The sequence below is a fragment of the Mus musculus genome, chromosome 6 (assembly GCF_000001635.26).
Source record: "Mus musculus strain C57BL/6J chromosome 6, GRCm38.p6 C57BL/6J".
NCBI lineage: Eukaryota > Metazoa > Chordata > Mammalia > Rodentia > Muridae > Mus > Mus musculus.
Window position 1 is genome coordinate 146,901,390 of NC_000072.6, and position 23,191 is coordinate 146,924,580.

Genomic DNA, 23,191 nt, shown 5'->3' on the forward strand with positions numbered 1-23,191 from the left:
AGAGACCGAGCCTTCGAGAGGGTGAACCCCCAGGAGTTAATTGTGATTTTGCTGAGGCAAAGCCATGTGCTGAGAGCTTCATGTTGTCCTGTTGAGCACGGACAAGCTCACTAAAGATGGCTTGTTTATGTTACACTGTGTACCAACATGAGCTGGCTGTTATTCAGAGCTGTGAAAACAATGATTAGTTTTTAAGGTGTTCCTAGTAACTTCCTGCTCAACTAGTTTGTTTTGTGGAGATAATTTTGGTGTGTTCCCTCATAGAAAAGGTTTCAGTTTATGAATTTCTAAAATATGCTTTGATATGTAAAACATGTAGCTTTTATTCTGATACCAAGAAGCCTAGTGTTGTGCTAGACCTAGTTCAGTACAAAATAGCTTTGTTCCTGATAGATGGCCTTAATTAACTACAGCTTATGTGCTACCTGCAAAAATGTGAGAGCCTTTGGGTTTACATCTATTGTTCATCATGTACTCATATTTGAAATTGTTAGGTTTTTTTTTTTTTGTAATCACAAAATGAATTACCTTATAAGTTTGAGTAGTATAGAAAAAAAATACAACGGAGACCCAAATTTTAAAATGTTATCAGGAGCTGAGGAAATGGCTTAGTGATTGAGAGCACTTGCTGTTCTTACAGAGGACCTGGGTTTGGTTTCTAGCACCCACATTGAACAGCTCATAAATGCCTGTAACATCAGTTCCAGGGGATCTGGTGCCCTCTTCTGGCCAGTGGGCCCTGCATATATGTGGCACACATACTTATGTTCAGCTCCCCACCACTCCCACGTGTTCCTTAAAAAAAATCCTGGGCAAATCCAGGAAGGAAATCAGGCCGAGCGTTGAGGTATACTTCTTTTGTGTGGTAGAATGTTTCCTTTCATCTTTTCCCCTAGTCATATATTTTCTCTATAAGTCAAATATTCTGAGTATATAATTTAACTTCCACTTTTATACAACTTGTCTCATTTGCATTGCTGAAGTATCTGTAAACAGTTCTGAGGACTGTGGTGCTCTGTGTACTGGGGGGCATGCTGCTTGTTTTCAGCTTAGATGAGCATTTGTGCTGTCAGTGTTCTCTGAGTTTTATATTGGTCTCATTTTCACAGGATGGAATGTGTGGAAGTCCTGGTTAACATTTCTGTAATTAGCCAGAATTAACTAATTCTTATTCCCATTAACAGAAGGATATTCTCACTTTGATAATATTTGGGTCTTTTTTTTTTTAAACCCCAAAGACTTTTTAAAAGACATATTTCTTTATTTTATGTATATGAGTACACTGTGGCTATCTTCAGACACACCAGAAGAGGGCATTAGATTCCATTACAGATGGTTGTGAGCCACCATGTGGTTGCTGGGAACTGAACTCAGGACCTCTGGAAGAGCAGTCAGTGCTCTTAACCGCTGAGCCATCTCTCCAGCTCCACATATTTGGGGCTTTTTAAAGGAAAAAAGATACCTTTTCTTTTTTATATATTTGCTGTTAATGAGATCAGATGTGCATATGTGACTAAGGGCTTTGTTGCTGGAATTTCTAACCACAATAAACCCTGTATAAAAACCACTCAATCCAGTTATTTAAGATATAAGCCTAGACTGGGCAGACCTAACACTATACTAACTTATTCCCCAGCTATAAGACCCCTTGCTACTTGTGGTTTCTCCTGGCCACATGGTTCTGCTCAATCATGGCTTCCTCCTCCTCTTATTCTGTCCTCTCTCCTTCCCCTCTGGTCCTCTTCTGCCCCTCTTGAGGAAGCAGAATTAATATCAGAATACAAACAGCATCAGGAAAACCCACAACAGGCTTCATGTATCTTAACACTCTTCATGTTATTGTCCCATTTTATCTATTGTAAATTAGCATTTTTAACTCTTTCAACTCTAGCTCATGTTTTTAAATATTATTTGCCCTCTATATGTTATACCTATTTTTACCTAGTTTTCTTATCTAACTTTTTATTTCAATGACTTAATTTTTATTTTATTTATGTATAAATGTGTGTGGTTTTTAGGCACATGCAAACATGTGGTGCCTGAGGAGGGTAAAAAGGGAATGCTGGATCCCCTGGAACTGGAGTTAAGATGGTTGTGAGGTGCTGGGACCTGAGCTGTGCTCCTGCGAGAGCAACATATGCTCTTGACTGCTGAGCCACATTCTTCTTTTATTGTTTTCTTTTCTACCTCACATCTACAAATCTTTTAAGTCAATGTTACAGTGAACTCCTATTGCTCTGCAAGTGACCATTTAATGTAATCATTGTTTAAAGTTATATCTCAAAGGAGATGACTAGTGTTTCCTGTGGAGGACTGACCTCAAGTGCCTGTGTCCCCACTGTGTCCTGGGATAAAGAACCTTCATGCACACATATGGGATACAAAAGGGAAAGTTGGCAAGAGAAGATGAGGCTCTTACTGGGTCAAGGGTTGCATGATTGGTTTTGTTTCTGATTTCCCTTGCCTCTGGGTGGAAGGGAGTTTACTGAAGGCTTCCACTGATTCCAAATTGGCTAACTAACTATGACCAGGAGTCCATTCAACAAACTGTGGCCTCGATTTGTATAGAGTTATCCCACAATCAATTTTTTATCTATGGGAAGGTAGCTGAAACAGGGGCTGTGACAGGTTTCCTCGATGCCTGGGCCCTTTCCCCTTCAGGCTCTGAGGTGTGGTCTTAACTGGGCCCTGGACCTGCACTCAGTTGCTCATCAGCTGTACCACCCCAAGCTTGAAGATGAGGTAACATTATGGAACACTTGGCTGTTTTGGTAAGGCCTTTCACTGCGGCTTTTATAGCTGCTTCTTACCTCAATGTTATGAGGTTAAATACCATCTTCATCTCCATTAATTTGGGAGGAAACCATCACTCAATGGAAGTGTTGTTAAAACAGAGCTTCTGACTCCAGGGCTGATGGGCTCCACTTAGGAGCAGCCCTGTCACTGTAGTCAGGGTCCTGAATTCCTTGGTGGAACTAGTAGGTAGTGTGCAGCTTCCAATATCTTAGGTTTTGGAATCAGTTGTACCTTGGATAGAATAGGATTCTATTCAAGGGTGCTCTTGTTTTAGGATTACAGTTCTGTTCCTTACCCACCCCGAGCTCTGTCTTCTCATCAGTAGCATGAAATAACTTTGCTTTTTAGGATTGTTGGATTAAATTGAGATGCCTATCATAATACGTGGCTCATTTTCTGTGGGAGTTCAGCAGATTATGTCTTAGTTCTCAATTTAAAAAAAATGCAACTTTTCTTTTTTGTTCAAAAGTTTTAGAATATCTGATAAGTGAATTTTTCTTTTTTCTTCTTTTCTTTTCTTTTTCAAATATTTTATTTAGATGTGAGAAAATTTCCCTGTTCAGTGCTTTTTTTTTTTTCCCCCTTTCTATTGTGGATAAGTTACCTGCTCCTCACAGGTCTTTCTGTTTTGTTGAGTTCATCATGAACTTAGGACTGTGCTCATAGTCAAGGCAAAGTGTGTTTTGTCTGTTTATTCACGTGAAACACAGCTCTTGCGAAGGGTGATAGCTCAGTCATTCCTTTGCACATAGCTAAGAGTTTTGGCATCCTTTAAAGAGTTGTTACTTTTCCATGCTTTATTAACAGAATCATGAGAAAAGAATATCAAGCTTAAGTTATCATGCTGTGTAGAAGTCAGGTTTGGTTGGTGCTGGTGCTAAGCCCTTATGACCTAAGAGAACGGCACTAATAGGAAGTCTCTGCATGAAGAATTCCACATGAGGTTATCTTGTCATTTAACTTCTATTGTGTGTATGTTCAGGCTTTGCATGTTAATGAATTAAGCCAAATAGTTTATGCTTTCAGAATTCTAAGCCAATATGCTTTTTATTCTGCAGAGTTAAAGAAAGACATTCATTGGGAATCCCCTTTATGCTCTATTTATTTAATTTTAGTCCCTGAAGCCATGATTGTGTTTAATTAAAAAATTTTTTTATTATTATTTTATGTGTATGGGTGTTTTGCCTGCATACATGTCTGTATATCACATGTATTCTGATGTCCAAAAAGGCCAGAAGAGGGCATTGGATCTCCTGAAACATAGTTATTGATAGTTGTGAGCTGTTATGTATGTGCTGAGAAGTGAACCTGTGTTCTCTAAAAGAGTCATCTTCAGCCTTGTGGTTACACTTCAGCAGTGAATTAACTCAGTATTTGAATAGAAAGTGAGTTATAATTACAGGAAAGAGCTTCTGAGCTGGTGACTGACAGCCTTGGTTTGGATCTTGGAGCTTGGATCTATTGTGTGGTTTTCTCATCTTCTTTCCTGCATCTTGGTAGGAATGGAGAGGATATGGGAAATTTTCCTCATGTAATACATATAAGTTCATAAATTAGAATTATAATATAATTTAGGGCATGTACATTCCATAGGTAAGACATAGATACAGTAAGCATCAGTGATTATGTAAATTGGTGTGATTTCTACATTCCCTTACATGTTTAATGCTCAGGGGTCATTGGCCAAATCTTGGGACTGCTGCAGACTGAGGCTTGAACATTGTAAAATGTTGTGCCATTGGCCAGTTGGAACTGTTTCACTAAAATTCCAGTCTTGCAGTTTGACTGGAAGTTAGAGTGGATATTTGGGGACGGAGGTAGAAGTGGAAGTAACAGTGAGGAAAGTTGAAATTGATGAGGAGAGAAAGGAAGAATAAGACTGATACTGATCTGACTATTTATTGATGGCCCTGAAGGACTGGAGAGAGTGGTTCATGATCTTGAGATAGGAACCCAGCAGGCAGCTCTGTGCTAGTAGTCACTTGAAGTCATGTTGGCTCCAGCCCTTTGAAACAAGGCAGGGGTGGTGCATGCAGGAGTGGAGCGTGCCAGCTGTTTTGTGTTTTATTGGCTGCTTGGCTGATGGAGTTAATGGAGTGATTAGCTTCCATTAGTGTTTGCCTTAGCTGAGTCTCTGTTGATGGCATGAAGATCCCCTTCTGACTTCCTGTGTCCCAGCATCTTTTATTGCAGAAAGAGAATGCCAAGTTGGCATGAGTAAATCCTGCAAGGGCCTCAGATAACAGCAGACAGCACCCAATGACCAGGGACAGTCTTTTCTAAGTTACTATGACTAAGGAGTCTGTGAGCTGTTTAAAGTGTCGTGTCTACTTCCCTCCGCATATATGCATTTGACATGAAGTGCATTGGTGAGTGAAGCTCATTGTGGTGAACTTGACCCTTCCAACCTCTGTCATCTGTACTTTGGAAGTTGTGGTTTGTTATCAACAACAGAAGATCTGGATTATTTAGAGTCAGAGAGGCAGGTGGGGGATTGGCTCTGCCCCAGGATTATGTGCCATTAACAGTCCCTGTCTTTATGAAATACTGGTCTGTAGCATGAAGGTGGGAGGGAGAGAAGTAGGGGGAGCCAGACTTTCAGGGGTTTTGTATACAAGTTTGAAAAAATACTTAGACAAATTGGAACTGGACAGATTAAAAACTCTGAGTCTTTGGAGGGAGGAAAGGGAAGGTGAAATGATGTAATTACAATCTCAAGAATGATGACGATGATAATTATTACTATAAGGAAAACTCCCACACCAAGATTCTGGCAGTCTGACCCCAATGTTGATAAGCTTTGTGGTCTTGGACAAGCCATGCTGCCAGTTGTAGACTGAGTATGATAATTCCAGGCCAGCTTTCATAGGAGGGCTTTCAGGCTAAAAAATGAGATCAGATGTAAAAATGCTGACAAACATTAGACAGAATTGTACGGTTAGGCTAAGTTTTCATTTGAAGTATATTTTCTTCCCTTTAAACAACCTGACCACCCCAATCTTGCAGTAATAGGAAGTAGTCATTGCTTTCCCTCTGACTCCTGGTGCTGTGACAAGTTTCCTTTTGTCTCATACCCTTAGCCTGTATGGATCCCAGCCAGCCTCTTAGGGTTTTCTGAAAGAAGATGCAGCTTACCGTGCAAAGCAGTATAGGAGCTCCCAAGTCCTGCTGCAGCCCCTCCCCTGTCTGGTCTCTTGGGGGATTACAAAAATTACTACCATGTCATCAGTATCAACCCCAAACCTTTGTTCTTGTTAGTAAAGATTTGGAATGCTGTTCCAAGTTCAGTGTATACTTAAGATAGAGAAGTTCTTGACAGGTAGCTTAGCAGGGTGAGTCTACTGGGGTGTGAGGGTGGGGTTGACAGTGCCAGTTTGGGCACCCTTTGTACGAGTGTCAGTTCATAGCGCCATGTGATGTTGTGATGTGCATATTATTAGTTAAGATAGGTCTTACTGTCCTGACTTGTGACCTTGCTGTACTCCTGTACATCACTTAACTCCTGTGGTTGTTTACTAGCTTCGGTTGGTGTTCAGAAAGTGGTCAGAGCTGACTGCTAATTATTTGTAGTTTTTAATTGAATGGCCACCTAACAAGTGTTTTTAAAATTTCAGCCTTCATGAGACTTTTGAGGGAGCTTGTAGTGTCCTCAGCACAATTTAAAATAATTCTCCAGACTTAGATTGCCTAGAAGCTCCAAAGTGGGTGTCAAGTGGAGTTACGCTGTGTGTCTGTTAGGAATCAAACACAAGTGTAGATGTGGCAAGACACTTTATCTGCCAGGTTGGGAAATTTGGACCCTGTAGCCAAATGAAGGGGGGGATCATAACCTCCTTGTTAATTATTAAACAGCAGGCCTGTGGCTTCTTGGAAGTTCACATGATGCTTGGTGATACATATGCCTGATTGTGGTGTAGTGGGGCCTAGCTTCTGGATTTCTGAAATGGCTGATTCCAAATTGAATAATTTTCCCCAAGTGTGAATTGCTGCATGATCAGAATATTAATTCTCTAAATATATAAGTACAATAGTTTCTGAAACAACCTGTGTTGCACTTACAGAGCTGGTGGGTCATCATCACAAAAGGCGAACAAGCAGGCAAGGCACACAAAATATCAACCCAGAACTTTGTGGCCAAACATTTCCAGGGTTAATGGATTTTTGTAAAAAGCTTCTATCTATCTATCTATCTATCTATCTATCTATCTATCTATCTATCTATCTATCTTCTATCCATCCATCCATCCATCCATCCATCCATCCATCCATCCATCCATCCAGGTGCATTGGAGGTTGGAGGACAAATGGAAGGGATTGTATCTCCTATTGATATTCTAAATCCATGCTAGGATATTTTAGTCATGGCTAAGGTTTGGGATTTATGAGTTTGTTTTGGTTGTTTCTTTTGTCACTGTGACAAACCCTGACAGAAACAATTTAAGGGAGAAGAGGTTGCTGTGGATTACAGTTTCAGAGGGCTCAGTCCTTCATGCACAGGGGCTTCGTGGTGCAAGTGTGGTCAAGTTCCTCACATAGTGGCTAGACCAGGAAGAAAAGAGCTAGGTGGAGTCAGATGCAGCCTTCTAAGCCTTCCTCCTAGTGGGCTACATTCCCAGAGTTCTACAGTGTCCCCTAAACACAGACCAGCAGGGGACCAAGTCTTAAAAGCACGAACTTGGGAGGGACATTCCAGATTCAAACTAGAACAGAGTTCTCTTGCCAGAAGATAAAGTTAGTCTGCTGTGGTTAAAAAGGAGTCAGTCAGTTCCTGGCATTTCCCAAAACCCGTTGTGTTCAGCAAATTTCTGAAACTGTCAGTCATGGTTTGTGGTGTGAGTGAACAAAGCCAAAGTCATACATAGATAATCATGCCCAAGCTCTTTCCTGAGCCCAGAGTGAGTCTATCTGCAGAAGTGAACACACATATGCTTTTCTGTCTTCTGGGAAGTGAAGGGGTTATAGGTTCTGTTCATCTAATGTATCAATAGGTTAGGTGTCCTGTAGGTCTAGAGATGGGGAATCTTGGTGATTTGTCCTTGGCACACGGCCAAAGTGGTAGTATGTTATTGTGTGCTGGTGTGTTGATGTGTATGTGTGTGTGAGTGTGTGTGTATACATACTGGCTTCTGAGAAAGCCTCCCTCAATCTCTGGACAGCTTTGTCACCTTTTCTTTGACACAATGAGGCTGGAGCTCTGTAGTGCCAGGTGGAGGAAAATGTTACCAACCTGTTTCCATGATGTTTGTAGTGGAAAGATAAATAAATAGTTCACTGTTCTCTATTCAGAAACTGAGCAGATTCAAGTTGCCATAGTGACAGGTTTTGTACAAAAAAAAAATACCCATTTTTAAACCTCTTAAAGGGATGTTGGCAGTTGGATTGTTGGGATATGAAATGGCTGATCTGCCACCGTTTTACTGTGTTTGCTAAAAATAAGAGACAAATAAAGAATTAGAAGTTCAAGTTTTCCTCAGATGAAAAGGAAAATTTGAGCACTATGATTGCTTGGTGGTAGAAAGACAGAAGATCCCTCTCTGATGGGTATGTGTGCTGTTCAAGAAGACTTGGATTCTTTTGTGTGAGCCCTAGAGCCTTTGGAGTCTTATTTGGTCTTTTGAACATGCCTGTACACATGTGCCTACCCGCCTGCCTGAGGTAGACCACGACCTCTTGTCCAGCTCAGATGAGGAATCTCCAGCTGTGCCTTTTCATTGTGACTCATGTCTGCAGAGGATGAAAGAAGAGATTCCTGGCATGAATCATGGTGCTGTGCAGAGAGAGATGACTGGTGTTGGGAGAAAAACTTCTGAAAACCCAGAATTTTTAAAAAAGTCTATCAAGAAGAGCTAGACCAGAAGGAATTTTCAGTGTTGCCTTCACACCTGAGAAGTCAATCAGGACAAGAAGGGGAAAAGGCCAAAGGAAAAACCTTCTCCATGGGACTGGCTGCACCTCAGGAACGAGGCAGGGCCAGTTGGGCTTGGAAACCACTGGAAACTCTCACTCACTCCACACAACACCACACCACCCTCTTACCCCACCTTGGCCTCATTCTCCTGCAGTCGGAAGGTTTGACACACTCTCTGGGGAGAATGCTCTTGGCTGTTTGAGGGTGGGACCTCAAAGTGTGGGAGAGAGCTGCCTTCTTTAAGCTGATATTGCATAATGTCTCTAGGAGGTAGGGTGTAATGGTTAAGGGCAAGCTGTCAGCCAGGCCGACTTAGGTGCCTGGACCTCAGGAAAATAGGTTAGTCTGAAAGAGTTAGCTGATTGTAACAAATAAACACTCATGGTTTTTATTTTTACACACTAAGAGGTGTAGTGGTTGAATCTGTGAAATGTACTTTCCTATCCTCCCAGACCCCAATGTATAGACTTTAAGCCAGAGTTCAGCTGTTGCCAAATACTGAGACTTTAAGGGCCCAACATGGGGGCTGGTTAGTAACCTAAGCTTTGAGTAGTAGTTAAATCAGGGGCAGGTCCTTATAAAGGGTGTTGGGTCTTCATGAATATTGTCCTGTTAGAGGGACCTGAAGGGTCATATATTTAACTTCTGATCTTTGGAAAAAAAAATTCACTCCAACCAGGGTTTCTGCATACTCAAACATGTTAGCCAAACATTTCCAGGGTTAATGGATTGGTTGTTTTGTTTGTTTGTTTGTTTGAAGATTTTTTACATTTACTTTTTATGTGCTTTGATATTTTGACTGCATGTATGTCTGTGTGAGGATGCCAGATTTCCTAGAGCTGGGGTAATAGACAGTTGTAAGCTGCCATGTGGGTGTTGGGAATTGAACCTGGGTTATTTGGACGAGTGGCCGCTGAGGCATCTTTCCAGCCCAACAGCAAGCATTCTTGAGTGCTGAGTTGTTTCTCCAGTCTCTAGATTGGTTTAGTCCCATTTTCAAAAGAGAAACAGACACACAGACTACCAACCTAATCTTGGGACAAGGTCATAAAGCTAGTACTAAATGTAAATTCTGTACCATGATAGACAGGCTTATTTATCTGCAGGACAGACTTGGTTTGGGTTCTAGAAGTGTATGTTCTGGTGAGGGATCGCCACAGTTCCGTATGGACACATAATTTAGATTTATATTGGGGTCAGGCAGGATACCCAAATGGGGGTTGGAACCTTAACTAATGGGTATTTTTGCTTCTACATCCTAGTAAACACACTGACAAAAATAGTCACACTTGCCCTACATTACAGACCACTCCTAGTCCCAGGTCTCCTACGCTGGCTTAGCACGAAGGAATTGGCTTTATTTATAATTTAGATCTTTCCACTTCCTAGCGCAATGAAGGAATTGCACAGATGTGCCTAGGAGAAGGCTCAGGAGCCTGACTGAAGAATGGCCAGGCCTAGAGTCTTTGTCTCTCAATTAATTTGAATAAAAGGGAAATTAACTGCCTTGCTTTTCTAGTCCTTGCCTGTGGTAGAGACAGTGGTGGATTGAAGGTAGCTATGAACACAGTTTGGGGATGATAAGAAGACAGTGGAAAGACTAGGCTGATGCTTCTGCTGGCCCTCAGTGGTGCTGTCTCTATCATTGCGCACCGGGTACCACAGCACTCACCTGTACTCTGGTGAATGTTGCCTGGTGTCAGGCTCTGATTCTCCCGTAGCCTTTCCTGGTTTGCTGGCTGACATCCGTCTAGAGCCTAAAGGACACTGGCTGCTGGGCTGGATAACCTGTGACTTCATGAGTGCCCTGTTCAGAGTTCCCTGGGTGGAATTACTGTGTTCTTTGACAAATGTCAGAAAAGTCACTAGAACTGGAAGAGCTCTTCAGCAGCCCTGTGTTCTGTGACAGCCTTCCAGGAGTGATGGATTGCCTATGAACTAAGGACCTAGGAGTTACAGAGAGAGTAATTCTTGTCTGCAGATTTTAACCTTCAGTGACAGGAACAGGCCACTAAGAAAGGGCCCTGATGACAGGAAGCCTTATTCTCAGAGACTCAGCACCTATAACAAGGGCACCACTCACTCACACCATCTGAATTTGGCCCTCTCAGCAATTCTCCATACATTTTAGTACATTTTCTGGTGACACTTTGTGAACAGGCATGTGGATGGGGTGGGGGAATGATCTTTGGCTAACAATGAAGTGATTTCCTCTCTCCCCCCTCCCTCCCTCCCTCCCTCCCTCCTTCCTTCTTTTTTCTTCCTTACTTTCCTGCCCCTCTAGGTCTTCCAAATTGAAATACTAAATGCTTTCAGAATTATTGGTTATTTAAAGCCTGTTTAAAGAGGCAGTAGATCAGCAACTCTTGCTAAGTATTTTAGATAAAACATACTGTCTCACAGAACTGAGAGGGCAGGAAAATGCATCTTGCAGGAGTGCCTGTATTTCCACACAGTTTCATTTAGGAACAAGTACTGTTTAACATCATCCATATGGTTTGCCCAGGTGCATAGTTGTAAGGAGAATGGCTTCAAACTGGCTGTCCTGCTAAGATTCTTGTCCTAGTGAAATTGTTCATTCCATTTAGTGCAATTTGCTTTCGGAAGTTTTGTAAATTTTTTAGTAGAAAGATTTGCTTTCAGAGATAATTTGGAACTCAGTAGCACTCACCATAAAACTCTTAGCATTATATCAGTGATTGGCTGGAATCTATAGTTGAAATGTAGCTGAGACAACTGCTGATAGTCAAAATCCAGGAAACAGCCTGGAGCAGCTCCATAGTGTGAATCCATACTTTAAAAAAAGTCTAAAATGGGGATACTTGGTTTGCTTACCCTCATGAGGTTTGTCATTCAGCACAAGCCAAATGTGCAGTGTCACTGCTAGTGGGAAGTTATCCCAGCTGGGGTTAGCAGGTTAATGTAAGTTAATGTCTGAGTGTGTAGTTAATGGCCCTTTGTGCTCCTGCCTGGGGATTCTGCATCTGGAGTCTTTGTCCTTCCTTCTGTTTAAAGAGGAACGTTGCCCTTGATGTGTTTCCATGGCAAGAGGTTGACCAGAGGCTTGCAAGTTGTGCTCCTGTAGGCACGGTTTGCAGAGCCAGAGCACGTGGAGGTCAAAGGGGAAGGAAGCAGGGCTGTTGGTATCAAGCACATGTCTGTGTGCCAAGCAGAAGGGGCAGGCTGATCATGTGTGATCCTGAGAACAATCCTTACAAGAGCATGGGGCTCTGGAGTGAGGCCCAAGTCCAGGAAGGCAGCAGGACTGACCCCAAGTGTTTCAGAAAGTACACTGGCCAAGGCTGCTGTGTGGAGCATGATAGGGCACTGTTACTATCAGCACTCAGGAGGAAGACATGTGAGGGCCATGAGCTCAGAGCCAGTCTGTAGAGCAGGGCCCTATCTAAACCAAACCAAACTAACCAACTAACCAACCATTCTGGAAAATATTTGGGTCTTGATCCTAGCCTCTGGCTCTGGTCTCCTTCAGCAATGAGGTTCTATGATTTTGTAACTGTTCCTGCTCCACTCTCCTTTCCGAACATCATTTAAATCAGGAAGTGGGGCCCAGAGGCTCGTATTCATGCTCCATGTGTCATAGAAAGGAAAGCCGACTGTCTGAGGACCGCTGAAGAGGCTCTGGAAATTTTTCTGAAGGTGGTTTCTCATATTTCTGCCAGCACTATGGAGTCTTTATTTGCTTTGATTTTATTTGAGTAGATTAAATAGCAGTGATTATTATATGCAAAAAGGATTGCTACTTTTTTTTTTTTTAATGTGAAAGCTGAGCCTTGCTTGGCAAATACCATGCTTTTTTTTTTTTTGGTGTGTGGAGGAAATCATAAATCAGGATTGAAGGTAAAAGTTATTTTGACTCAACTCTTTCCCCTTTCTCTGCAGAGGAACAATTGCTTGGCTCTGGAACAGCTCAGGGATTGGTGACCCAGAATTAAACTCTGTTAGTGAGCTTGAATTTCTAAGGACTCAAGTGTTTTGAGAAGTAATTTTGGGGAGCAAGAGCCCCTGCTTTATGCTTGTTTGCCTGATCAGATACCAAGCATATTTTTGTTTAAGGCCTTTCTTTACATAGAACAGTAGCTCACATTTTATATTAAGTGCTGTATTTTATGTGTATGTAATATATGCTTACATTCACGTATGTAGGAAAAGCAATTACTTGTTAGTGTTAAACTTATAATATTTCAGACTTAATTGTGAAGCTTAAGTTGAATTGTGAATAATTAATACAGAATACTTTGGAATTAGCAACTTGCTTAGTGACTAAAGCTGCTTCCTGAAGACATCTGTTGATAATGGAGTGAACTATTTTGTTGGCATAATATGCTGGTTTTGAGTAATCTTTTTATGGTTGATAGGCCAATTTTAAAATCTGGAAAAACAAGAGCTTTACTGCAGGCTTTTAATTTCTCACAGTTTAACTTTAAATTAATTTCTGAAATACATGTAAATGGTTTTAAGTATTTCCTTTAGCCACGAAGCGTAACAAAGATCAGCAGCATCCATATCTATATGTCAATGAAACATAAATATTTTACAAAACAAGAACTGCCCAACCTGGATCTTTGAGCACTGTTTCTGCTCTCTGCCAGTGATAATATTTGCTGTCATAGAATGGAAAATTGGCTTTTCAGTATCTCCAGACAGCCACTGTCACAGCAATGACCAGAAAGGGACAAAAGCCAAATTCCAGCTGTGTAGATTTTGTCGTAGAGCCTGCTGGGAGGTTAGGTTATGGGAATTGGGAATTCCAAATGAGTTTTAGTCTCACATTTATTGTTTCTTGTTCTACAGTGTATTGTTCTTCCTTACTGAGGGCAGGAAATCCAGTATAGCTCTGACTTCTAATCCTTGACTAGGAATGGGAGATTGTGTTGGAAGGACTGACAGAATGACCTAAGGAACCACCTCACTGTTAGGTTTTAGTTTCCAAACAAGACTTTTTAGAAAGGTTTGGAACTAATACATTTGCTAGGGTATATGCATTTCGAAGGTGAGGGAAGGCTGGAATCTTAACTCAGTGAAGACCTTTTATCCCACCAGCCCATGTCCTTGAATAGGGCTTACTCTATGCCTCAGTGGCTTGGATTTTACTTTTATAGTTTCAGAATCTGAAATTTTGTTGAGACCTCTCACGTGAACATACATCTCTTTGTTGTTTGATTTATTTATTTATTCATTTATTTATTAAGACAAGGTTTCTCTGTGTAGCTCTGGCTTGCTCTGTAGACCAGGCTGACCTCAAACTCAGAGATCTGCCTGAATTTGCCTTCCAAATGCTGATATTAAAAGCATGCACCACTGTACTGGGCATTTGATTGATTTTTAAATCAATGAATGATAAACCTTTCTCCCATTGCTCTTCCCCCCCCCCTTTTTTTGTATTGAATAGAAATTTTTGGGAGTAACACCGTGATAATAGTATTTACTTTTAAACAAGACAAAGGAGTAACCTGAAAAGTTAAGTCAGTTTAACAGAGACACAGGACTGTCAGATGATGCTTATCATCACAGATGTTTACTAGGCATTTCTATGGCTTTAAAACTCTGTCTTTCTCCAGGTGGTGATGCTGCATGCCATCCAGCACTTGGGAGGCAGAGGCAGGGGAATCTCTATGAGTGTGAGGACAACCTGGTCTACAGAGTTCTAGAACAACCAGCATTGAACAGAGAAACCCTGTATCTAAATACGAAACAAACAAACAAAACCTTCTGCCTTTTGTTCATGGGTGTCTATGTCAGTGCTATTTTTAACCTTTCAGGCTGACTGGGAAGTGTCCAGTCTTGTAGGCATGGTACATTCTATCTATTTAAGTGCTAACCACTTTCCTGGAGGTTTTATACTAGAAATGAGTGATTCACATTTATTAGGGACAAACATACAATTATTGCAACATGAGCTGCCTTCTGTGATTCCATTTGCCTAGGAGAATTCCCACTGTCTGAGAGTTCTAAATGGAGCCTCTAATTGGGTGTGTTTGAGTGTAAGCTGGCTGAATTGTTTGCACCGCATCATTTATAAATGCTTTGTTAGCATGTGGCTGCATGCTGATTCTCTCTCACACCTTTTGCTTTTCCTGAGATCTGTGCTTTTCTGAAAGTATTGGGTTCTTAGAAAATGCAACTTTTAGATAAGCAAGGCAACATGCAGTTAGATCATATAATTAAAAATGGAAAGAGCTACTCTCTTCATCTGCCTGTTTCCCAGGAGGACAGCAGTACAGGCAAGTGAGGTTATGTATGATCATGTCTTAGTGTGTGTGTGTGTCTGTGTACTTGTGTGTGTAATGCCATATACCTGTATTCAATATAGGTGGAGAAATACCATACTCATAAGGAGGTATAGGCTTGCGAAAATAGTTTTACTTTGTCAGTTCTCTCTCCCTACTGCCCACCCAAACATGCTGCTTCTATTGTGTAAGCTATGAATTGTGTGCATTTTCCTCCTGCAGTGCATAAGTGAACCAGTGCGAGGCATACCATGTGGTTGGTTTGGTCTCATTTATTTAACCTGAATTTGGTCTACAGCCTAAAAATGGGTTAATACTGACTGTTTATTAATTTGCTGCCTTGCCAACATGATTATGGAACCCAAAACTTCTGGTATTCTACCATCATTGAGACATACCCTAGTTTGCATGCGTGCATGCACATATATGTGTGTGTGTGTGTGTGTGTGTGTGTGTGTGAACACTTAGTTATGTGAGGCTGTAGGTTGATATTGGATGCCTTCCTCAGTCACTCTTTACCTTGTTTTTTTTGACTAAGGGCTTTGCACTGAACCTGGCTGACCAGCAAGCCTCAGGGTTCCTCTTTTCTCCCTTTCTGGTGCTGAGGTTAAAGGTACACACTGTTGTCCTGGATTTTGATATAGGTGCAGGAGATCTGAACTCTGGTCCTTATTGCTGATACAGTAAACACTTTGAACCATCTCCTCAGCTCTATTCATGATTTTAAAGTGTTACCAAATATATTTAAAAACCTTATCAGTGGCAAATTGATGATAATATAATAGCTTAATTTCTTTGATAAGCAAGTAAGCAAGCAAGCAAACCCTTTAGCTAAGATTTCCCGGTATTTCCTGAAGCCTGGGAGGTGTGATGGCCTAGGAGAGAAAAAAGCTAACTGAGTACCACAGTACCAGACCCCTCTGCAGTTTTACAATCGGATCATAGAGATAGATACCTATGGTATTAGAAGTCCTAATTATAGTTATGCCTCATGGCATAATTATAGGCTTCACCTTCCAGACATGAAAATTAAATAGTGAAGTTTCTGTACACATACGTAGCATCAATGTGAACAAACCCTGCTATTTCCCAACATGAAAAATATGTGTAAGTGGGCTAAGTTGACATTCTCTAGCAAGGGCACACAGACTAGGAGCTGGTAGCATGGTGTATTCCTCCTCCTCAAGACCCCAAACACTGTAATTGTCATTTATGCCAGTCAGTCACATGCTGATGGCCAAGGCTTCCTGTGCTGACAAAACAGACCGCTTGTACTGTGCTCTTACGTCATGCAGGGATGTGCCCAGAGACTTCACATGTGAATGTTTCACAAATTGATATTTAACTTTGTCCTCCTGTATATTACATTTCCATCAGAACCAAGTTTTTTTCCTCTTTATTTTCAGATGGCAGTCAAAACTCTTTTATTTTAGAGTTAGATGACTCTCAGACACAGCGGCAGCTTTGACCTGTCATTCCAGCGCTCAGGAAGAGGTAGAAGTATCCTTCCTGAGCCTCAGCCACAGGAGGCCCTGCCGCAGAGAGCCAAGTTAAAATAAATAGATAAGTAAGTAAATACATAAATGAGAAAAAAGTGTTTGTCTAGCTTATGAGGGCCTTGCTGGAACCCTGAAAGAGGGTTTTCCCTAGGAGGGATGAGTGTACCCTGGAGCGGTGTAATAAACTGTGCTTTTGTGAATTCTATTAATCTTTGTTGGGAATTCTGTTAATTTTGTTGTTGCTGTTCTTGTTTTTGTTGTTTGTTTGTTTTAGCCTCTTTTGAGACGAGGTCTTTCAGTGATACATTCATAGCTGGCCTGGAACTCCCGACAGTCCTCTTGCTTCAGCCTCCCCAGTTCTAGGAGTGCAGACAAACCACGATGTCCTGAAGGGACTTGTATTTTCCTGAGGTGACCTTGCTGAGCACAGACAGAAGAGCCCAGGGGGCTGTGATTTGGATCTCATACACGCTGCTAGTGCCCAGCCTGTGCAGTGGCTCCTTAAAGAAGGACCGACTGTCATGCTTTTGTGACAGATGCCACTTTGTATGGTTTGCCTGGGATTTCCCAGTTAAGGTGGCTCACCCTTCTATTTTAAGCTGAGTGAATTGGGGTTGGTAACTTGAAAGGGCGGAGCTGGGATCTAAATCTCGCCTGGATGACCCTCCAGATCCTGCCCATCGGGCCCACTGTCCTCCTCTGTGTGGAACCACATCACTATCCTGGGCACCTTCCTTTCAAACAGTAAATGAGTTAACCTGGCTGGGTTAATTGATTACTTACTTGCTCATTTACTGGGTAACCTTTACAAGTGCTGCTGGGAAGAGAGAATCGCTGCTGATTTTGGTGCATTCAGGAGGAAGCGTTCCCTTTGCTCCTTAACTTCCAGTTTCAAGGCCTGTGAATTAAACAGAAAAAAATAACAGATTTCTCTAATCTTCCCTCATCTCTGGCTCTCTTTTTTTTTTATGTTATTTCTTTTTTTTTCTTTCTTTCCATTTTTTATTAGGTATTTAGCTCATTTACATTTCCAATGCTATACCAAAAGTCCCCCATACCCACCCACCCCCACTCCCCTACCCGCCCACTCCCCCTTTTTGGCCCTGGCGTTCCCCTGTTCTGGGGCATATAAAGTTTGTGTGTCCAATGGGCCTCTCTTTCCAGTGATGGCCGACTAGGCCATCTTTTGATACATACGCAGCTAGAGTCAAGAGCTCCGGGGTACTGGTTAGTTCATAATGTTGATCCACCTATAGGGTTGCAGATCCCTTTAGCTCCTTGGCTACTTTCTCTAGCTCCTCCATTGGGAGCCCTGTGATCCATCCATTAGCTGACTGTGGGCATCCACTTCTGTGTTTGCTAGGCCCCGGCATAGTCTCACATGAGACAGCTACATCTGGGTCCTTTCGATAAAATCTTGCTAGTGTATGCAATGGTGTCAGCATTTGGATGCTGATTATGGGGTGGATCCCTGGATAAGGCAGTCTCTACATGGTCCATCCTTTCATCTCAGCTCCAAACTTTGTCTCTGTAACTCCTTCCAAGGGTGTTTTGTTCCCACTTCTAAAGAGGGGCATAGTGTCCACACTTCAGTCTTCATTTTTCTTGAGTTTCATGTGTTTAGGAAATTGTATCTTATATCTTGGGTATCCTAGGTTTTGGGCTAATATCCACTTATCAGTGAGTACATATTGTGTGAGTTCCTTTGTGAATGTGTTACCTCACTCAGGATGATGCCCTCCAGGTCCATCCATTTGGCTAGGAATTTCATAAATTCATTCTTTTTAATAGCTGAGTAGTACTCCATTGTGTAGATGTACCACATTTTCTGTATCCATTCCTCTGTTGAGGGGCATCTGGGTTCTTTCCAGCTTCTGGCTATTATAAATAAGGCTGCTATGAACATAGTGGAGCATGTGTCCTTCTTACCAGTTGGGGCATCTTCTGGATATATGCCCAGGAGAGGTATTGCTGGATCCTCCGGTAGTACTATGTCCAATTTTCTGAGGAACCACCAGACGGATTTCCAGAGTGGTTGTACAAGCCTGCAATCCCACCAACAATGGAGGAGTGTTCCTCTTTCTCCACATCCTCGCCAGCATCTGCTGTCACCTGAATTTTTGATCTTAGACATTCTGACTGGTGTGAGGTGGAATCTCAGGGTTGTTTTGATTTGCATTTCCCTGATGATTAAGGATGTTGAACATTTTTTCAGGTGCTTCTCTGCCATTCGGTATTCCTCATGTGAGAATTCTTTGTTCAGTTCTGAACCCCATTTTTTAATGGGGTTATTTGATTTTCTGAAGTCCACCTTCTTGAGTTCTTTATATATGTTGGATATTAGTCCCCTATCTGATTTAGGATAGGTAAAGATCCTTTCCCAATCTGTTGGTGGTCTCTTTGTCTTATTGACGGTGTCTTTTGCTTTGCAGAAACTTTGGAGTTTCATTAGGTCCCATTTGTCAATTCTCGATCTTACAGCACAAGCCATTGCTGTTCTGTTCAGGAATTTTTCCCCTGTGCCCATATCTTCAAGGCTTTTCCCCACTTTCTCCTCTATAAGTTTCAGTGTCTCTGGTTTTATGTGAAGTTCTTTGATCCATTTAGATTTGACCTTAGTACAAGGAGATAAGTATGGATCGATTCGCATTCTTCTACATGATAACAACCAGTTGTGCCAGCACCAATTGTTGAAAATGCTGTCTTTCTTCCACTGGATGGTTTTAGCTCCCTTGTCGAAGATCAAGTGACCATAGGTGTGTGGGTTCATTTCTGGGTCTTCAATTCTATTCCATTGGTCTACTTGTCTGTCTCTATACCAGTACCATGCAGTTTTTACCACAATTGCTCTGTAGTAAAGCTTTAGTTCAGGCATGGTGATTCCACCAGAGGTTCTTTTATCCTTGAGAAGAGTTTTTGCTATCCTAGGTTTTTTGTTATTCCAGATGAATTTGCAAATTGCTCCTTCTAATTCGTTGAAGAATTGAGTTGGAATTTTGATGGGGATTGCATTGAATCTGTAGATTGCTTTTGGCAAGATAGCCATTTTTACAATGTTGATCCTGCCAATCCATGAGCATGGGAGATCTTTCCATCTTCTGAGATCTTCTTTAATTTCTTTCTTCAGAGACTTGAAGTTTTTATCATACAGATCTTTCACTTCCTTAGTTAGAGTCACGCGGAGATATTTTATATTATTTGTGACTATTGAGAAGGGTGTTGTTTCCCTAATTTCTTTCTCAGCCTGTTTATTCTTTGTGTAGAGAAAGGCCATTGACTTGTTTGAGTTAATTTTATATCCAGCTACTTCACCGAAGCTGTTTATCAGGTTTAGGAGTTCTCTGGTGGAATTTTTAGGGTCACTTATATATACTATCATATCATCTGCAAAAAGTGATATTTTGACTTCCTCCTTTCCAATTTGTATCCCCTTGATCTCCTTTTGTTGTCGAATTGCTCTGGCTAATACTTCAAGTACTATGTTAAAAAGGTAGGGAGAAAGTGGGCAGCCTTGTCTAGTCCCTGATTTTAGTGGGATTGCTTCCAGCTTCTCTCCATTTACTTTGATGTTGGCTACTGGTTTGCTGTAGATTGCTTTTATCATGTTTAGGTATGGGCCTTGAATTCCTGATCTTTCCAGAACTTTTATCATGAATGGGTGTTGGATCTTGTCAAATGCTTTTTCTGCATCTAACGAGATGATCATGTGGTTTTTGTCTTTGAGTTTGTTTATATAGTGGATTACATTGATGGATTTTCGTATATTAAACCATCCCTGCATCCCTGGAATAAAACCTACTTGGTCAGGATGGATGATTGCTTTAATGTGTTCTTGGATTCGGTTAGCGAGAATTTTATTGAGGATTTTTGCATTGATATTCATAAGAGAAATTGGTCTGAAGTTCTCTATCTTTGTTGGATCTTTCTGTGGTTTAGGTATCAGAGTAATAGTGGCTTCATAAAATGAGTTGGGTAGAGTACTTTCTACTTCTATCTTGTGAAAAAGTTTGTGCAGAACTGGAATTAGATCTTCTTTGAAGGTCTGATAGAACTCTGCACTAAACCCGTCTGGTCCTGGGCTTTTTTTTGGCTGGGAGACTATTTATAACTGCTTCTATTTCTTTAGGGGTTATGGGACTGTTTAGAAGGTCAACTTGATCCTGATTCAACTTTGGTACCTGGTATCTGTCCAGAAATTTGTCCATTTCGTCCAGGTTTTCCAGTTTTGTTGAGTATAGCCTTTTGTAGAAGGATCTGATGGTGTTTTGGATTTCTTCAGGATCTGTTGTTATGTCTCCCTTTTCAGTTCTGATTTTGTTAATTAGGATTTTGTCTCTGTGCCCTCTAGTGAGTCTAGCTAAGGGTTTATCTATCTTGTTGATTTTCTCAAAGAACCAACTCCTCGTTTGGTTAATTCTTTGAATAGTTCTTCTTGTTTCCACTTGGTTGATTTCACCCCTGAGTTTGATTATTTCCTGCCGTCTACTCCTCTTGGGTGAATTTGCTTCCTTTTTTTCTAGAGCTTTTAGATGTGTTGTCAAGCTGCTAGTATGTGCTCTCTCCCGTTTCTTCTTGGAGGCACTCAGAGCTATGAGTTTCCCTCTTAGAAATGCTTTCATTGTGTCCCAAAGTTTTGGGTACGTTGTGGCTTCATTTTCATTAAACTCTAAAAAGTCTTTAATTTCTTTCTTTATTCCTTCCTTGACCAAGGTATCATTGAGAAGAGTGTTGTTCAGTTTCCACGTGAGTGTTGGCTTTCTGTTATTTTTTTTGTTATTGAAGATCAGCCTTAGTGCATGGTGATCTGATAGGATACATGGGACAATTTCAATATTTTTGAATCTGTTGAGGCCTGTTTTGTGACCTATTATGTGGTCGATTTTGGAGAAGGTACCATGAGGTGCTGAGAAGAAGGTATATCCTTTTGTTTTAGGATAAAATGTTCTGTAGATATCTGTCAGATCCATTTGTTTCATCACTTCTGTTAGTTTCAGTGTGTCCCTGTTTAGTTTCTGTTTCCATGATCTGTCCATTGGTGAAAGTGGTGTGTTGAAGTCTCCCACTATTATTGTGTGAGGTGCAGTGTGTGCTTTGAGCTTTACTAAAGTTTCTTTAATGAATGTGGCTGCCCTTGTATTTGGAGCATAGATATTCAGAATTGAGAGTTCCTCTTGCAGGATTTTACCTTTGATGAGAACGAAGTGCCCCTCCTTGTCTTTTTTGATGACTTTGGGTTGGAAGTCAATCTTATCAGATATTAGGATGGCTACTCCAGCTTGTTTCTTCATACCATTTGCTTGGAAAATTGTTTTCCAGCCTTTTATTCTGAGGTAGTGTCTATCTTTTTCTCTGAGATGTGTCTCCTGTAAACAGCAAAATGTTGGGTCTTGTTTGTGTAGCCAGTTTGTTAGTCTATGTCTTTTTATTGGGGAGTTGAGACCATTGATGTTAAGAGATATTAAGGAAAAGTAATTGTTGCTTCCTGTTATTTTTGTTGTTAAAGTTGGCATTCTGTTCTTGTGGCTGTCTTCTTTTAGGTTTGTTGAAGGATTACCTTCTTGTTTTTTCTAGGGCATTGTTCCCGTTCTTGTATTGGTTTTTTTCTGTTATTAACCTTTGAAGGGCTGGATTCGTGGAGAGATAATGTGTGAATTTGGTTTTGTCGTGGAATACTTTGGTTTCTCCATCTATGGTAATTGAGAGTTTGGCCAGGTATAGTAGCCTGGGCTGGAATTTGTGTTCTCTTAGTGTTGTATAACATCTGTCCAGGCTCTTCTGGCTTTCATAGTCTCTGGTGAAAAATCTGGTGTAATTCTGATAGGCTTGCCTTTGTATGTTACTTGACCTTTTTCCCTTACCGCTTTTAGTATTCTATCTTTATTTAGTGCATTTGTTGTTCTGATTATTATGTGTCGGGAGGAATTTCTTTTCTGGTCCAGTCTATTTGGAGTTCTGTAGGCTTCTTGTATGTTCATAGGTATCTCTTTCTTTATATTTGGGAAGTTTTCTTCAATAATTTTGTTGAAGATGTTTGCTGGTCCTTTGAGTTGAAAATCTTCATTCTCATCCACTCCTATTATCCGTAGGTTTGGTCTTCTCATTGTGTCCTGGATTTCCTGGATATTTTGAGTTAGGATCTTTTTGCATTTTCCATTTTCTTTGACTGTTGTGCCGATGTTCTCTATGGAATCTTCTGCACCTGAGATTCTCTCTTCCATCTCCTGTATTCTGTTGCTGATGCTCAAATCTATGGTTCCAGTTTTCTTTCCTAGGGTTTCTATCTCCAGTGTTGCCTCACTTTGAGTTTTCTTTATTGTTTCTACTTCCCTTTTTAGGTCTAGTATGGTTTTGTTCATTTCCATCACCTGTTTGTATGTTTTTTCCTCTTTTTCTGTAAGGACTTCTACCTGTTTGATTGTGTTTTCCTGTTTTTCTTTAAGGACTTGTAACTCTTTAGCAGTGTTCTCCTGTATTTCTTTAAGTGATTTATTAAAGTCCTTCTTGATGTCCTCTACCATCATAATGAGATATGCTTTTAAATCTAGGTCTAGGTTTTCGGGTGTGTTGGGGTGCCCTGGACTGGGCGAAGTGGGAGTTCTGGGTTCTGATGATGGTGAGTGGTCTTGGTTCCTGTTAGTAGGATTCCTACGTTTACCTTTCGCCATCTAGTAATCTCTGGAGTTAGTAGTTATAGTTGACTCTGTTTAGAGATTGTTCTTCTGGTGATTCTGTTACCGTCT

The 23,191-nt window shown here is 41.1% G+C and overlaps 1 protein-coding gene across 17 annotated transcripts in view; it reads left to right on the forward strand.

Annotated features, from left to right (window-relative positions):
- The window catches only part of Ppfibp1 (PTPRF interacting protein, binding protein 1 (liprin beta 1)), a 145,417-nt gene that overhangs the window by 14,781 nt on the left and 107,445 nt on the right, over positions 1–23,191 (forward strand). For 2 of the 17 annotated variants that reach the window (XM_011241624.2, NM_001355729.1), the window contains exon 2: positions 16,359–16,519. The exons of the other annotated variants lie outside the window; for them this stretch is intronic. The gene's annotated coding sequence lies outside the window, so the exon portion shown is untranslated. The remainder of the gene's footprint in view (positions 1–16,358; positions 16,520–23,191) is intronic. 17 annotated transcript variants of the gene reach the window in all.